Genomic DNA, 12,500 nt, shown 5'->3' with positions numbered 1-12,500 from the left:
AGTTAGGAAGAAAGGTACGTAGGCAGGCAGGGAGAGAGGCAGGTAGTTAGGCAGAGACAGGCAGACAGGAAGAGGCAGAGAAGGAAGTTTGGCAGAAAGGTGGGTAGGAAGACAGGCAGGTTGGCAGTCAGGGAGGCAGAAAGCAAGTCAGGAAGAAAGATAGGTAGGCAGGCGAGGAGAGAGGCAGGTAGACAGGCAGAGAGACAGACAGACAGGAAGAGACAGGGAAGCATAAGGGAGACAGAGAGACTTTGATGAAGGCTTGTGAGAGGAAAGAAGAAAGTGGGAAAGAAAAAGACAAAGTTAGGAAGAGGACGACGAAACAGGAGGACTGGAGAGAGAGAGAGAGAGAGAGAGAGAGAGAGAGAGAGAGAGAGGACGGAAGGGGGAATTAGAAAGACAGGGAAGATGCGAGGGAATGGGTGGAGAGGATAAAAAAATAAAGAGAGAGAGAGAGGAACGGGATGGAGGAAGAAAAAGATAGGGCGAATAAGGGGTGGAGGGAAGGGATTTTTTTTACTCGCTTTAATCCCGTAAAAAATATTGTGCGTAACACCCACTTCGGCTTATACCTAATCAGAATGTATTTAAAATTTCTCCTGGAATAGAGTTACAAAAAAGGAGAAAGCGAGGGAAGGCGGGGAGAGGGAAGGAGAGAGGAATGGGATGGAGGGAAGAGGAGAGTATAGTGTGAAGACAGAAGGAGGGAGGAAAAAAGCAGGAAGGAAGGAGAGGAGGGGGATAAGAGTTGACGAGCAGAGGGAGAGGGAAAGAGGAAGAAAGGGAAGAACAGAAGGAGATAAGGAGAGGAGGTGGAGAAGAAAATGGGAAGGAAGGAAGGGAGAGACAGAGTGTGGAGTGGAGAGAAGGAATCGAGGATGAGCAAGATATAGAAAAGAAAGGAAGAAGAGAGGGAGAGGAAGTGAGACAAATAGAAGTACTGGGAGGAGCGAAGGGGTGTAAAGAGAGGCAAGTGATAATTATAACCACAGATAGAAAGGGAAAGCGATAAAGAAAATTAGGAGAATGAAGAGGATTGGATAGAGAGGAGAATGAAGGGGAGAAAGAGGGGAAAGAAGGAAGGGAGCGAGGGAAACAGAAGGAGATCAAAGGGAGAAAGAGGAGTGGAGAAAGACACGAAGAGAAAGGGATGGAAAGTGAAAGAAATGAAGGGAGGGAAAGAAGAGGTAGAAAAGATAGACACGGCTGGAGAGAGAGAGAGAGAGAGAGAGAGAGAGAGAGAGAGAGAGAGAGAGAGAGAGAAGGGGGGGGGAGGCACGTGACATGACCAGACTGGTGTGATGACAACAGCTGACGAAAAATTGACCACAAGGGAGAGAAGAAGGGAAAAGTGCGAAGAGAGGGAGGGAAAGAAGGAAAGCTGCGATAAGGAGGAAACCAAGGAGTAGAGGAGAGGAGAGGAGGGACGGGGGAAAGACGGAGAAGGGAGGGAGAAAAACATGAAGAGATTACGAGAGAGGTGGAGGGGAGAAGAGAGGGGAAAGATGTAAAAGAGAAGAGAGATGGAGAAATTGGAGGAAAAAGGGGGAGATGGAGGAAGGCGGGTGAGACTCGAGAGAAAGATAGGGATGGAGAATATACAGGTAAGGATGGAGGAGAGAGGGGAGGATGGAAAAGCGATAGGGAAGGATGTAGGAGAGACGAAGGACGAGATGGGAAGACAAGGAAGGATGGAGGGAGGGATGGAGGACAGGCATGGAAGAATGGAGGAGACAGAAGGGGAGGAATGAAGGGAGGAGAGACAGGGAGGGACAGAGGACAGACAGGAAGAGATAGATGAGAGGGATGGAAGAAAACAAGGAGGCAGGGTGGGCTGGAGGAAAGACAATTAGGAACAAGAAGAAGGAACTGAAAGATGGAGTGAAGAGAGAGAGAGAGAGAGAGAGAGAGAGAGAGAGAGAGAGAGAGAGAGAGAGAGAGAGATGAAGGACACACGAAGAGATGGAGAGAAGGGCTAGAGAATACAGATGAGGGAGATGGAGGGACGGAAGTGAGAGAAGTATAGAACTGGTGAGAGTAGAGAGAAAAAAAAGGGGGGGGAGAGAAAATTGGAGAGAAGGAAATAGGGCAATCCAGTAAAAGACAAAGACAGAATTCGGGGGGAAAGGAGGAGGGATGAATGTAGGGAAGAGAGGGAGAAGACATGATAATAAAGCGAAGGGGAGGGAGAGAAGGGAGGGAAGGAGAGAGAGAGAGAGAGAGAGAGAGAGAGAGAGAGAGAGAGAGAGAGAGAGAGAGACAGACAGACAGACAGACAGACAGACAGACAGAGACGACCGAAAACGGAGAGGAAAAAAAAGCGGAGGAATGGACAGAAAGGAAGGAAGAAAGATGATTTAAGTCCTTCCAGTTCCCCCCTCTCTCTCTCTCTCTCTCTCTCTCTCACTCTCTCTCTCTCTCCCCTACATCACACAGTTCCTACTCACAATCCCCAGCACTCCCTCTCCCCTTCCCTCCCTGTCTATCCACTTCCACTCCCTTCCTCTCTCCTTCTTACACTCCCTCCCTCTCTCCCTCCGTCGCTTTTACTCCCTCCCTTCCTCCCTCCCCCTCCATTCTCTCTCCTTTCCTCCCTGCCCTGTCTCTCCCTTCTCTCCCTTCCCCCTGAACGCCCTCTTTCAACTGCTCTGACATTCTTAACGCGCTGATCTCATTTCCCTCTGACGTAGGCAGTCGCTTCGGAGGCTGGGAGAGATGAGGGAGCGAGAGATGAGAGAGGGAGGGACGAGAGGAGGGAATGGAAGAGGGAGGGAGGGAAGAGAGAGGGAGGGACAGGAGGGAAAGAGGAAGGGAAAGTGTGTGTGTGTGTGTGTGTGTGTGTGTGTGTGTGTGTGTGTGTGTGTGTGTGTGTGTGTGTGTGTGAGAGAGAGAGAGAGAGAGAGAGAGAGAGAGAATACGAAGGGGAAAACGTAATATAAGTGAGATGGAGGGAGGAGAGGGATGCATGGAGGAAAGAATGGGAAGGAGAGAGCTGGTAGATAAGTGAAAAAGGAGAAAGGAGGGAGAAGAGAAAATAGAGGCAGGAAAAAGAGGAAAAAGGGACAGAAACAGGATAGAAGAGAGGATGTGAATGGATAGAAATGAGTGATAAGAGGGAGAGAGAGGTGGCACAGACAGAGCAAGTGGAAAGAGAGAAAATAAATAGGAAACAAAAGGATGATAAGAGACGGAGAGAAAAAGAAAATGGGAAGAGAGAGAGAACTACAGGGCGTACAAAGGAAAACAAACAGCAACAGTTTTATTGGTCCTTTCAAGGCTGTTTGTTTTAAGGAAGGCTATATCTAACAAAACTATTCTGTTGAGAGAGAGAGAGAGAGAGAGAGAGAGAGAGAGAGAGAGAGGAGGCAAAGTCAGTGAGGGGAAACAGGCGCTACTACTCGTAAAGTGAGGTAGGGAGGAGGGGAGAAGGAGGGGAGGGGAGAAAGAGGGAGATAGGGAGGGAGGGAGAGAGTGGATTCGTAATGGAGAAAGTTGAGAAATAGGGAGAGAGGGGAGCCGAGAGAAATGGGGCAGAGAGAGAGAGAGAGAGAGGGGGGGGGGAGGGAGGGGAAAGAGAGTGAATTAAAGGGAAAAATTTACAGAACACGATTGATACACGTACCACACACACGAGGGGAAAAGAGGGAGAGGGGAATTGCGAGGGGCTGTCTCTCCCCACCATCCTAGAGAAGGGACAAGAGGGGAGGGGGAGGGGAAAAGGGAGTGAAGGGAGGAAGAGAGGGTATGGGGGGGGAAAGAGGGAGGGTTAGAAGGAAGAGATGGAGGAATAGGAATGAGAGTATGGTATCAGGTTATGAAAATGTACTGAATTGGAGAGAGAGAGAGAGAGAGAGAGAGAGAGAGGCTACGGTACAAAGCACAAAGGAGTACAAAGGAAAACAAACAGGTCCTTTGACCCTGGTAAGGCTGCTTGTTCTAGGGTAGGATATGGCTGTGGTATCCTTTCTTTGACAGTATGAAAAGGATAGTAAAGCAGAAGAGAGGGGAAAAGAAGACGCATGGGAAGAGCACGGAAGAAAAGCATACAGGAAGGGAGAGGAAAATGACGAAGAAAAACTGAAAGATGAAAAAAAAACAGGACTGTGAAGTAGAAGGGAAGGGAAAAGACGACGAAAAACAGGGGAAAAGTAAACGGGAAAATACAAAGGAAGGGAAAGGAAAATGCAGGAAAATGAGAGATGGAGTAAAGGACAGTAAAGTACGAGGAACTGAGAAAAAATAAAGTACAAAGGTAGAAGAAAGGGAGGGAGAGGAAAAAGAAAATGCGAGTAAGAAGAGGAAAAATAACTGATTTAAGATAAGTTTGAGGTGAAAAGAGAGGATGAAGGAACATAAAAATAAGATAATCGAGACTGAGTAATGGAGATGAGAAGAGATGAAAAAAGGAGGCTGGGAGAGAACTGGAATGGAAGGACTGAGAATAGAAATGAAGGGAGGGATAAAACAGGCAGAGAGCGAGGGAGGGAGAAAAGTGCAATGGTGTGAGGGAGAGAACTGGAATGAAGGGGGAGGGAGACGAGAAATTAAAGGATGGAACAGAAATGGAGGGGAAGAGATTGTAAAGAGGAAGAGAGAACGAGAATAGCTGAAGGAAAAGAATGGGAATGGGGGGAGAGAAAATGACAAGAAAATACAAGAAAATAAAGCAGGAAAAAGGGAGAAAACTGATGGAAAAAGGGAGAAAACTAGATGGAAAAGAAGTAGGAGAAACACGGGAAGGGAGAAAAAGAGAAGGGGTGGACACATGAAGATTACAAGATTGAAAGAAGGGATCTGAGAAGGAAGGAAGTCAGAGAAGGAGAAACCGTATACAAAAGGAAAACAAACAGAGAATTAAGAAAGAGATCAAAGAACAAAGGGGAGGAAGAATGTGACCCTCTGTTTTGAGAGAGAGAGAGAGAGAGAGAGAGAGAGAGAGAGAGAGTAGGAGGTAAAAGGAGTTAAGAGAAAGGGAGGAACGGGAAGGGGGAGGGAGACGGGGAGACGGGGGGGAGGTAGATAGGGGGGAAAGGGAGGCCCATGCCAAAGGGTCGGTGAGCGTGAAATCATATATATAGACACAGGCTTCAATTGAGAGGCCCACCCTGTTGTATTCCTCTTGTATTCCTCCTGTAGTGAGTTAGATGAGAGTTATAGGAATGGCTGTAGTTGTAGTGTAAGTGTAGTGGTGCTGTGGTGAGTGCGATGGTGGCCGGAGTGGGTGTGGTGAGTGGGAGGGGTGTACCTGAAGTGGGATGGTGGTTGTAGTAGTGGTTGTAGCTCTAGTCGTAGGAGTGTTGTAATGAGTGGCATGGTAGCTGTGGGAATGACTGTAGTTGTAGTGATGTTGTGAATGGAATGGTTGTTTTTTTGAGTGGACGTAGTTGTGGGGCTGCTGTTGTGAGTGGGACGGTAGTTGCAGTAAAGGTTCTAACTGTAGGAGTGTTTTCGTGAATGGGATAGTAGCTGTGGGAGTGGTTATTGTTGCTGTCGTGTCGTAGTCAGTCGGATGGTAGCTATGGCTGTAACTGTAGGAGTGTTATGGTGAGTGGGGTGGTAGTTGTGAGAGTGTTACAGTGAGTGGGAGGGTAGATGGAGTGGCTATTGTTATAATGGTGCTGTGGGACTGTTGTAGTAAGTGTTTTAATTCCTACTATGAGGCTTTTCTCTTATCTTTTATTTTTTTCCCACCACCAGACTAGTTTATTCAGCTTAGGAGATATTTTTCATTTCGATGGGAGCCTTATCATCCAGGGAACTCTCCTCCGCTAAATAAAATCTTTCTGTTGCGGCAGGAGTAAAATATCGAAAGACATCACCACAGTGAAATGATTAACCCTCTCAGGATCTGGACAGCTCTAGTAATCTATTCCAGCTGAGGCCAAACGATTATGTTCTCCAGGGTGCGAGTTATAAGATCCTGAGAGTGTTAACTGTGTGGATGTGTTGTGATTGCCGTGGTGTTGTTGCAGTGATGTTGTACTGTTGTCAGATTTGTTTATTTTTTTTTTAAGACCTTAATCAAGAGCAAGAACCCGTTTCCGAGATCCGGTAGTCCAGCCACAACACGCAAGCAAAACTACGTCACACACCACCACACTGGCACTAATACCTACCATCCGTATCAATCTCATTTAAGTGCCGTCGTGGCGTAGTGCTGTGAAAGGGAAAATGAAGGTTGGTCTCCCGGTGAAAGAGTCCTAATAAGACCAACGCGTAACAACACAGTACCACCAATCCTGCACCAACACACAGCACCATCACTGACATCAGCACGTGACTGTACAATATAACACCACCACAACCACATGACACCACCACCACTACCACCACCACCACAACTACAACCACCACCTCCACCACCACATGACACCACCACCCCTACCACCACCACCACATGACACCACCACCACTACAACCACCACCACCACATGACACCACCACCACTATCACCACCACCACAACTACAACCACCACCTTCACCACCACATGACACCAGCACCACTTCCACCACCACCCCTACCACCACCACATGACACTACCACCACTATCATCACAACATGAGATCAACACATGATACCACCACCTTGACAAGCACGTGCCACGGACACCACCACCAATAACACCATTACCAACACCACTGCCATATGACACCACCACCACTACCATGTGACACCATCACCACTACTACCAGCAAATGACACCATTACCACTGCCATCACCATATACAGCAACACTACCACCACATGACACCACAGCCACGACTACCACCACCACATGACACCACAACCACGACTACCACCACTACATGACACCACTATCACTACAACGCACCTCACCACCACATAGCACCACCACCACCAAAACAACAACAACAACACAACACCACTACAACAACCACATAACACTATCACCACCACCTCCCCCACATAACATCACCACCACTACCACCAACATGACACCATCACCACCTCCCCCACATTACATCACCACCACTACCACCAACATGACACCACCACCACATAACACCACCACCACCAGCACATGAGGAACGGGGAAGGTAAACTCCAATTTCAATTAAGCGGGTAGAAATTTAGCTGAAAAAGGGGGCGATGCAATATGGAGTAAACCTGTGTGATTGAGGGCGCGAGGGGGCCAGTCAGTGGAGTTAGGTAGGCTGTAGGTAGCACGGTAGGGAGGCAGAAAGGTAGGTAGGACAATTAAGAGGAACTGAACGTTTGTAGGTAGGATAGTAGGTAGGTACGTAGGTAGGAAGGTAGGCACAACAGTAAACGAGTACTGAATGTAGAGTGCGTCGACTTTAGGGCCGGTAGGAAGGTAGACAGTGAAAGGGAAACTGAATGCTGGTATGTAGGTAAGTAAGTAGGTGACTCTACACTAAGTGACAAGCTAAATGGTTCCCTGCATTCCGGGAAACCATCTGCTGGGCTGAGTGGCTATGATACAACCAACGAATGAATGCCTGGTGGTTTACCGGATTCGGGCGCTCCAACCGGATGTGGCGTATCAAGAGTCAGTTCCAAGGGGTGATTGGAATTTACAGTTCACACATTGCTACTCACGAAACAGTAACTGGTCTCTCTCCTTTAATGTCCGGAATGTTGCCTAGCTCGGGGCCCCCACGACGCTGATGGGGTAATACAGAATTAGATGATGGATGGTTGGATAGTAGATAGGTAGGTAGCTAGGTAGGCAAGGAAGCAGGTAGAACAGCAAGGAGAAGGCACTGAAGTAGGTAGGTTGGTAGGAGGCAAAACGAGAAGAAAATGAACGGAGGGTAGGCAGATATGTAGACAGGCAGGTTGCTTGGCCAGTAAAAATGTATGTAGAAAAGTTGGCTGACAAGTTGGCTAGACGGACGGTGCCGCAGGATATGGATGCACAGTGGTAGGTAATGAGGTAGGTAGGCTAGAAGACAGGTACAGTAATGGTGAAGAATATACTGTAGTGTAGGCTAGGTTGGCAGGCCGGCAAGTAGGTAGATAAGTACTAATATATGTAGGGTAAACAGGTATATAGAGTAGATAAGGCAAGTAGGTACTAATATATGTAGGGTAAACAGGTATATAGAGTAGGTAAGGATGTAGGCATATCAACGAAGTAATGCAACAGATAAATATGTGAGTGTGAACAGGTAAGACAGTAAACACATGTACGCAGACAAAGCAGTTGATAGATAAGTATATAGGTGTACAGAGGAGTATCTAAAAAATACAGGTAAGAGGAGGCCTATTGGACCATAACGACAGGAAGGCTTTCCCCACCACATCACCCGGCAAAAAATAAAAATAAAAATAAATAAATAAATAAAGATAGGGAAAGTGCAGAAAAACATCATGCTTGTTCGAAAGAACAATTATGGTAATTTTTCTAGGAAAGGCAGAAAAGGAAAACTAAGCACTATGTAATCACAAATATAAAAATATGAAAGAAGAGACTCCACAATAACAGAACGTTCTCATATGCAATCGTCTCAGTATCGTCAGTATAAACGTCAACTTGTAGGTATGTAGGAAAGCGGGGTTTGTAGGACTGTTAGGTGGGTTAATAGGGCAAAGCAACAGATAGGTAATTGAATACGTATAGAGCTGGTTGGTAGGGCAGTAGGTAGGGAGGAGGGCAGGCTGGTGTAGCAGTGAGTAGGAAAGTTAGGAGCAAAAGTTTGGAGGTGGAAGAGGGAAGGTGAATGTATGGGGACGGGACGAGAGAGTCAGGCAGGTAGGAAAGCAGACTGGTAGAAATAGATGAATGAAAGAGGAGAAAGTATGGATGTAATAGAGGAAGACACCTGACGTAAGAAAATAAACAAAGATGTGAAGAGTTGCACTGGTACATATCCACACAGCCTGCACAGACCTTACGGGCCCAACAAGGCGATCCACCTTTAACACTGATAGCATTATTTACACCCTGGTTACAGAAGTATAAAAAAGACAATACAGCAAAAAGTTCCCTCCTTCACCCTCTACACCATCAGACAAAACACCATACAGGAATACATGGGAAGCAACACCTAGCAGATCTAAACAAATGAATGTTGTTTCACAGGGAGGAGAATGGAGGATCAGCATGGAAAAACTGAGCACAATCGCGTGGCAACACTACGTAATGCAATATTCACTTTCTTTACTTGAATTTTTTATTTGTAGGCATAGAACAAGAATTTCAGTTTCCATCAGATTACACACACGCACACACACACACACACACACACACACACACACACACACACACACACACACACACACACACACACACACACACACACACAGGGGGAGGGGGGTTTACTCCGGGCAACAACCATAAATCAAGAGTTGTCCTTTGTGGCCAAAATAGTGACAGCTAAACAAAACAGATTCCAATGCCTCGTAACATGCGTTCTGGAGCTAAACTATGTGCATCTAGAACCGAATGATGTAGGTAAGTCGGCAGGTAGGCAGAAGTCTGAGTAGGCAGGGAGGTAAGTAGGCAGAGAAGATAGGTAATGAGACAGTAGGCATGTAGGTAGATACACAGGTAGGTATGCAGAGGTTGGTTAAAATGTAGGCAGACATTGAGGAAGATGGGCAGGTAGATAAGCAAGTAAAGAAAATAGACAAGTGAGCAGCAGATAAACAAGAAAAGCCATAAATAACACGGGATAACGAGGCATGGAGCTTTTGACATTAGGATAAAAAACGGAGGAAGGAAAAAATTAAAGGAAAACAACAGGAAGGTGGAGCAAAGAGCGGAGGTATATAGGAAAAACAAGAGAGGGTGAGGGAGGGGCAGGAAGAGTACAACAGGAGGGAAGGGGAGGGGAGAAGGGGGAAGACAGGAGGGAAGGGGGAGGAGAGGGTAGAAGGGAGTGGCAGGGAGAGGGAGGAGGAGGAGGAAGAGAGAAGGTAAGGGGAGGGGGAAAGGAGGAGAGAAGAGAGAAGAGGGAGGGGGAACAAATGGGGGAAGGGGGAAGGAAGGGAGAGGGAAATGGGGAGAAAAGGTAAGGGGGTGGGAAAGGTGGAGTGAGGAGGGAAGACGGAGGGGGGAAGGATGGTGAAAGGGAGAGGAGACAGGGAGAGGGAGAAGGAGGAAAAGAAAAGGTAAGAGGGAGAGGGAAAGTAAGATAGAAGGGGGGGGGGCAGGGTCAATGTCTGACCGAATCTCATATTAATGTGTAGTGTTCTGGAAGAAGGGAGGGACCGGGAGGGAGGGAAGGTAGGTAGAGATGGAGGGAAATAGGGACGATAGGTAAGGACAGAGGGAAAAGAGATGGGGATGGTGGAGGGTGGGAAAGCAGATTGTACGAAGAGAGAGAGAGAGAGAGAGAGAGAGAGAGAGACAGACAGACAGACAGACAGACAGACAGACGTAAGAAGGGGAAGAAAGGTAGGAAAAGAGAAAATGGAAGAAAAGGAAGAGAGAGAAGCAGTGCCTCCTGTAAGACTTCTATCCTCCTCCTCCTTCTCTCTTCCTCCTCCTCCTCCCCCTCCTCCTCCACTTCCACTTTCCGCCCTCCTTCTTTCCCTCCCATTTATCCCAATAACCATTAATCACTCTCTTCCTCCTCTTCATTCATCTCAGTGCTTCTCTTTCTCCTCCTCCTCTCCCCCTCCTCCCTTCTCCAGCTCTTCCCTCTCTGTATCAAATCTTCCCTTCCTCTACTTCATTCATTTTCTTTCTCTCTTTCCTTCCATATTTTCCTTCCTTTTTTTCATTTATGTATTTCCTCACCACATTCTTTTTTCATTATTCTTTCAAATTTTTTCTCCATTCATTCCTCTGTTCGCATCCTATTCTCCCATTTGTTGTTGTTCCTTCTTCATTCATTTCCTTTTTGGTTTTCCTCTTTCATTTTATTTCCCTTTCTTTTTCCTTAGTGTTTGCTGCTACATCCTTTTCCTCTCTTTCCCTCTTCTAAAATCCCTCCCTCCCTCCTTTTCTCTGTCTTTTTTTCTTCTATCTTTATTTATCATTTTCTTATTCGTCTTTCCTTTCTTTCTTCCTTTTCTCCTTCTTTCACTTTTCCTTCTTCCAACGTGTTCGTCTGTGTTTATTTCCCTCTGCAGTTTTTCCTCTTCACTTCCTCTCGCCTTCCCTCCCTCCTTCCTTCCTTCCTTCCTTCTCTCTTGTTACCATTTCTTCTCCTCTTCTCTCTTCTCTTCTTTTTTCTGCACTTATCCCTGTTCACTTCTTCCCTTTCTTCCTTCCTTTCAATCTTATTTCTTCCCCGGAGCCTCTCTTCTTTCATCGCTCTCTCCTTCCTTCGTTCTTTAATTTCTCCCTTTCGTCTTCCTTCCTATCTCCTCCCACTCATCTTCCCTCCCTCTCTCACTCCATCTTTCATTTCTCTCTTAAGTTTCCCTCTTTTTCCACACACTTCTCTTCCTTCTCCCTCCCATCCTTTCTTCCGTCTTTCTTTTCTTTTCTCTCTTTCCATTCTCTCCGGAGCGATTTTCCTTCCTCCCTCTTCCTTGCAGCTCGTTTCTCCCCCCCCCTCTCTCTCCTCTACTTCCCTTTATATATCTTCCTTTCTTCCCTCTCTCCCCACACGCTTCTTTCTTTCCCTTGTTTTCTTCTGTCCTTCCTTTAGTCCTCCTTCCGTCTCCCCCCTTCCTTTCTCCTTTCTTTCCTCTCCTCCTACACGCATCTTTCTTTCCCCTGTTTTCTTCCTTCCTTCCTTTATTCCTTCTTCCTCTCTCCCTTTTCATTCTTCCTTCTCCCTGCAGCCATTACCTTCCCTCACTCTTCCCTTTCTACTTTCACTTCTTGTATTACTATTCATCCTTTTCTACTTTCACTTCTTGTATTACTATCCATATCTTCAACTACCAGTACTAGATACCATAGTTATAGTCTTCACTGTAACAAATAGCCCAGAAAGATACCATTAAGCCTGTTGTTGTTTGCCTTCTTTTGTACTCCTTTGTATTCCTTCCCTCCCTCCTTCATCCCTCCCTCGCTGCATCTGTCAGACCTCCAACTACCCCATATCTTCTCCCTCCTTCTTTTCTTCTTCCTCTTGCCCCCCTCCTCCCCTTCCATTAATCTCTATTACAAGATTCCCTTTCTCCCTCCCTCCCTTCTCCCTCCTCCTTTTCATTCTCCCTACCTTCATTCATCTCTATTACCGCCTCCCTTTTGCCTCCATCACGTTATCCCTTTCTTGGCTGCATTCCTTACCCTTTGTTTGCTCCCTCACCCTTTTTTTTTCTTTCTTTCTTACTCGCGTTCTTCATTTATCAAGGACTTTACTTCTTAGCTTACTTTCTTTTATTCATCTCTCTCTCTCTCTCTCTCTCTCTCATAAATAAGGTCTGACCACCTCGAAGGGATCTCATGGTCTGTGTGGTCTTGGTATCTGAAATCTCTCTCTCTCTCTCTCTCTCTCTCTCCATCCGTCCTTTCCCCCACCTTTCCATCTACATTCTTCCTTTTTCCCTTCTTTTTGTATCCTTCCTTCTTCCCTGCCGTCTTGTGCCTTTCGTTCCCCTCTTCTTTTT

The sequence above is a fragment of the Coenobita brevimanus genome, chromosome 96, assembly GCF_032717465.1.
Source record: "Coenobita brevimanus isolate Jiangsu-jjx chromosome 96, ASM3271746v2, whole genome shotgun sequence".
In the NCBI taxonomy this organism is placed as follows: Eukaryota; Metazoa; Arthropoda; class Malacostraca; order Decapoda; family Coenobitidae; genus Coenobita; species Coenobita brevimanus.
This window is presented reverse-complemented; position numbering follows the sequence as displayed.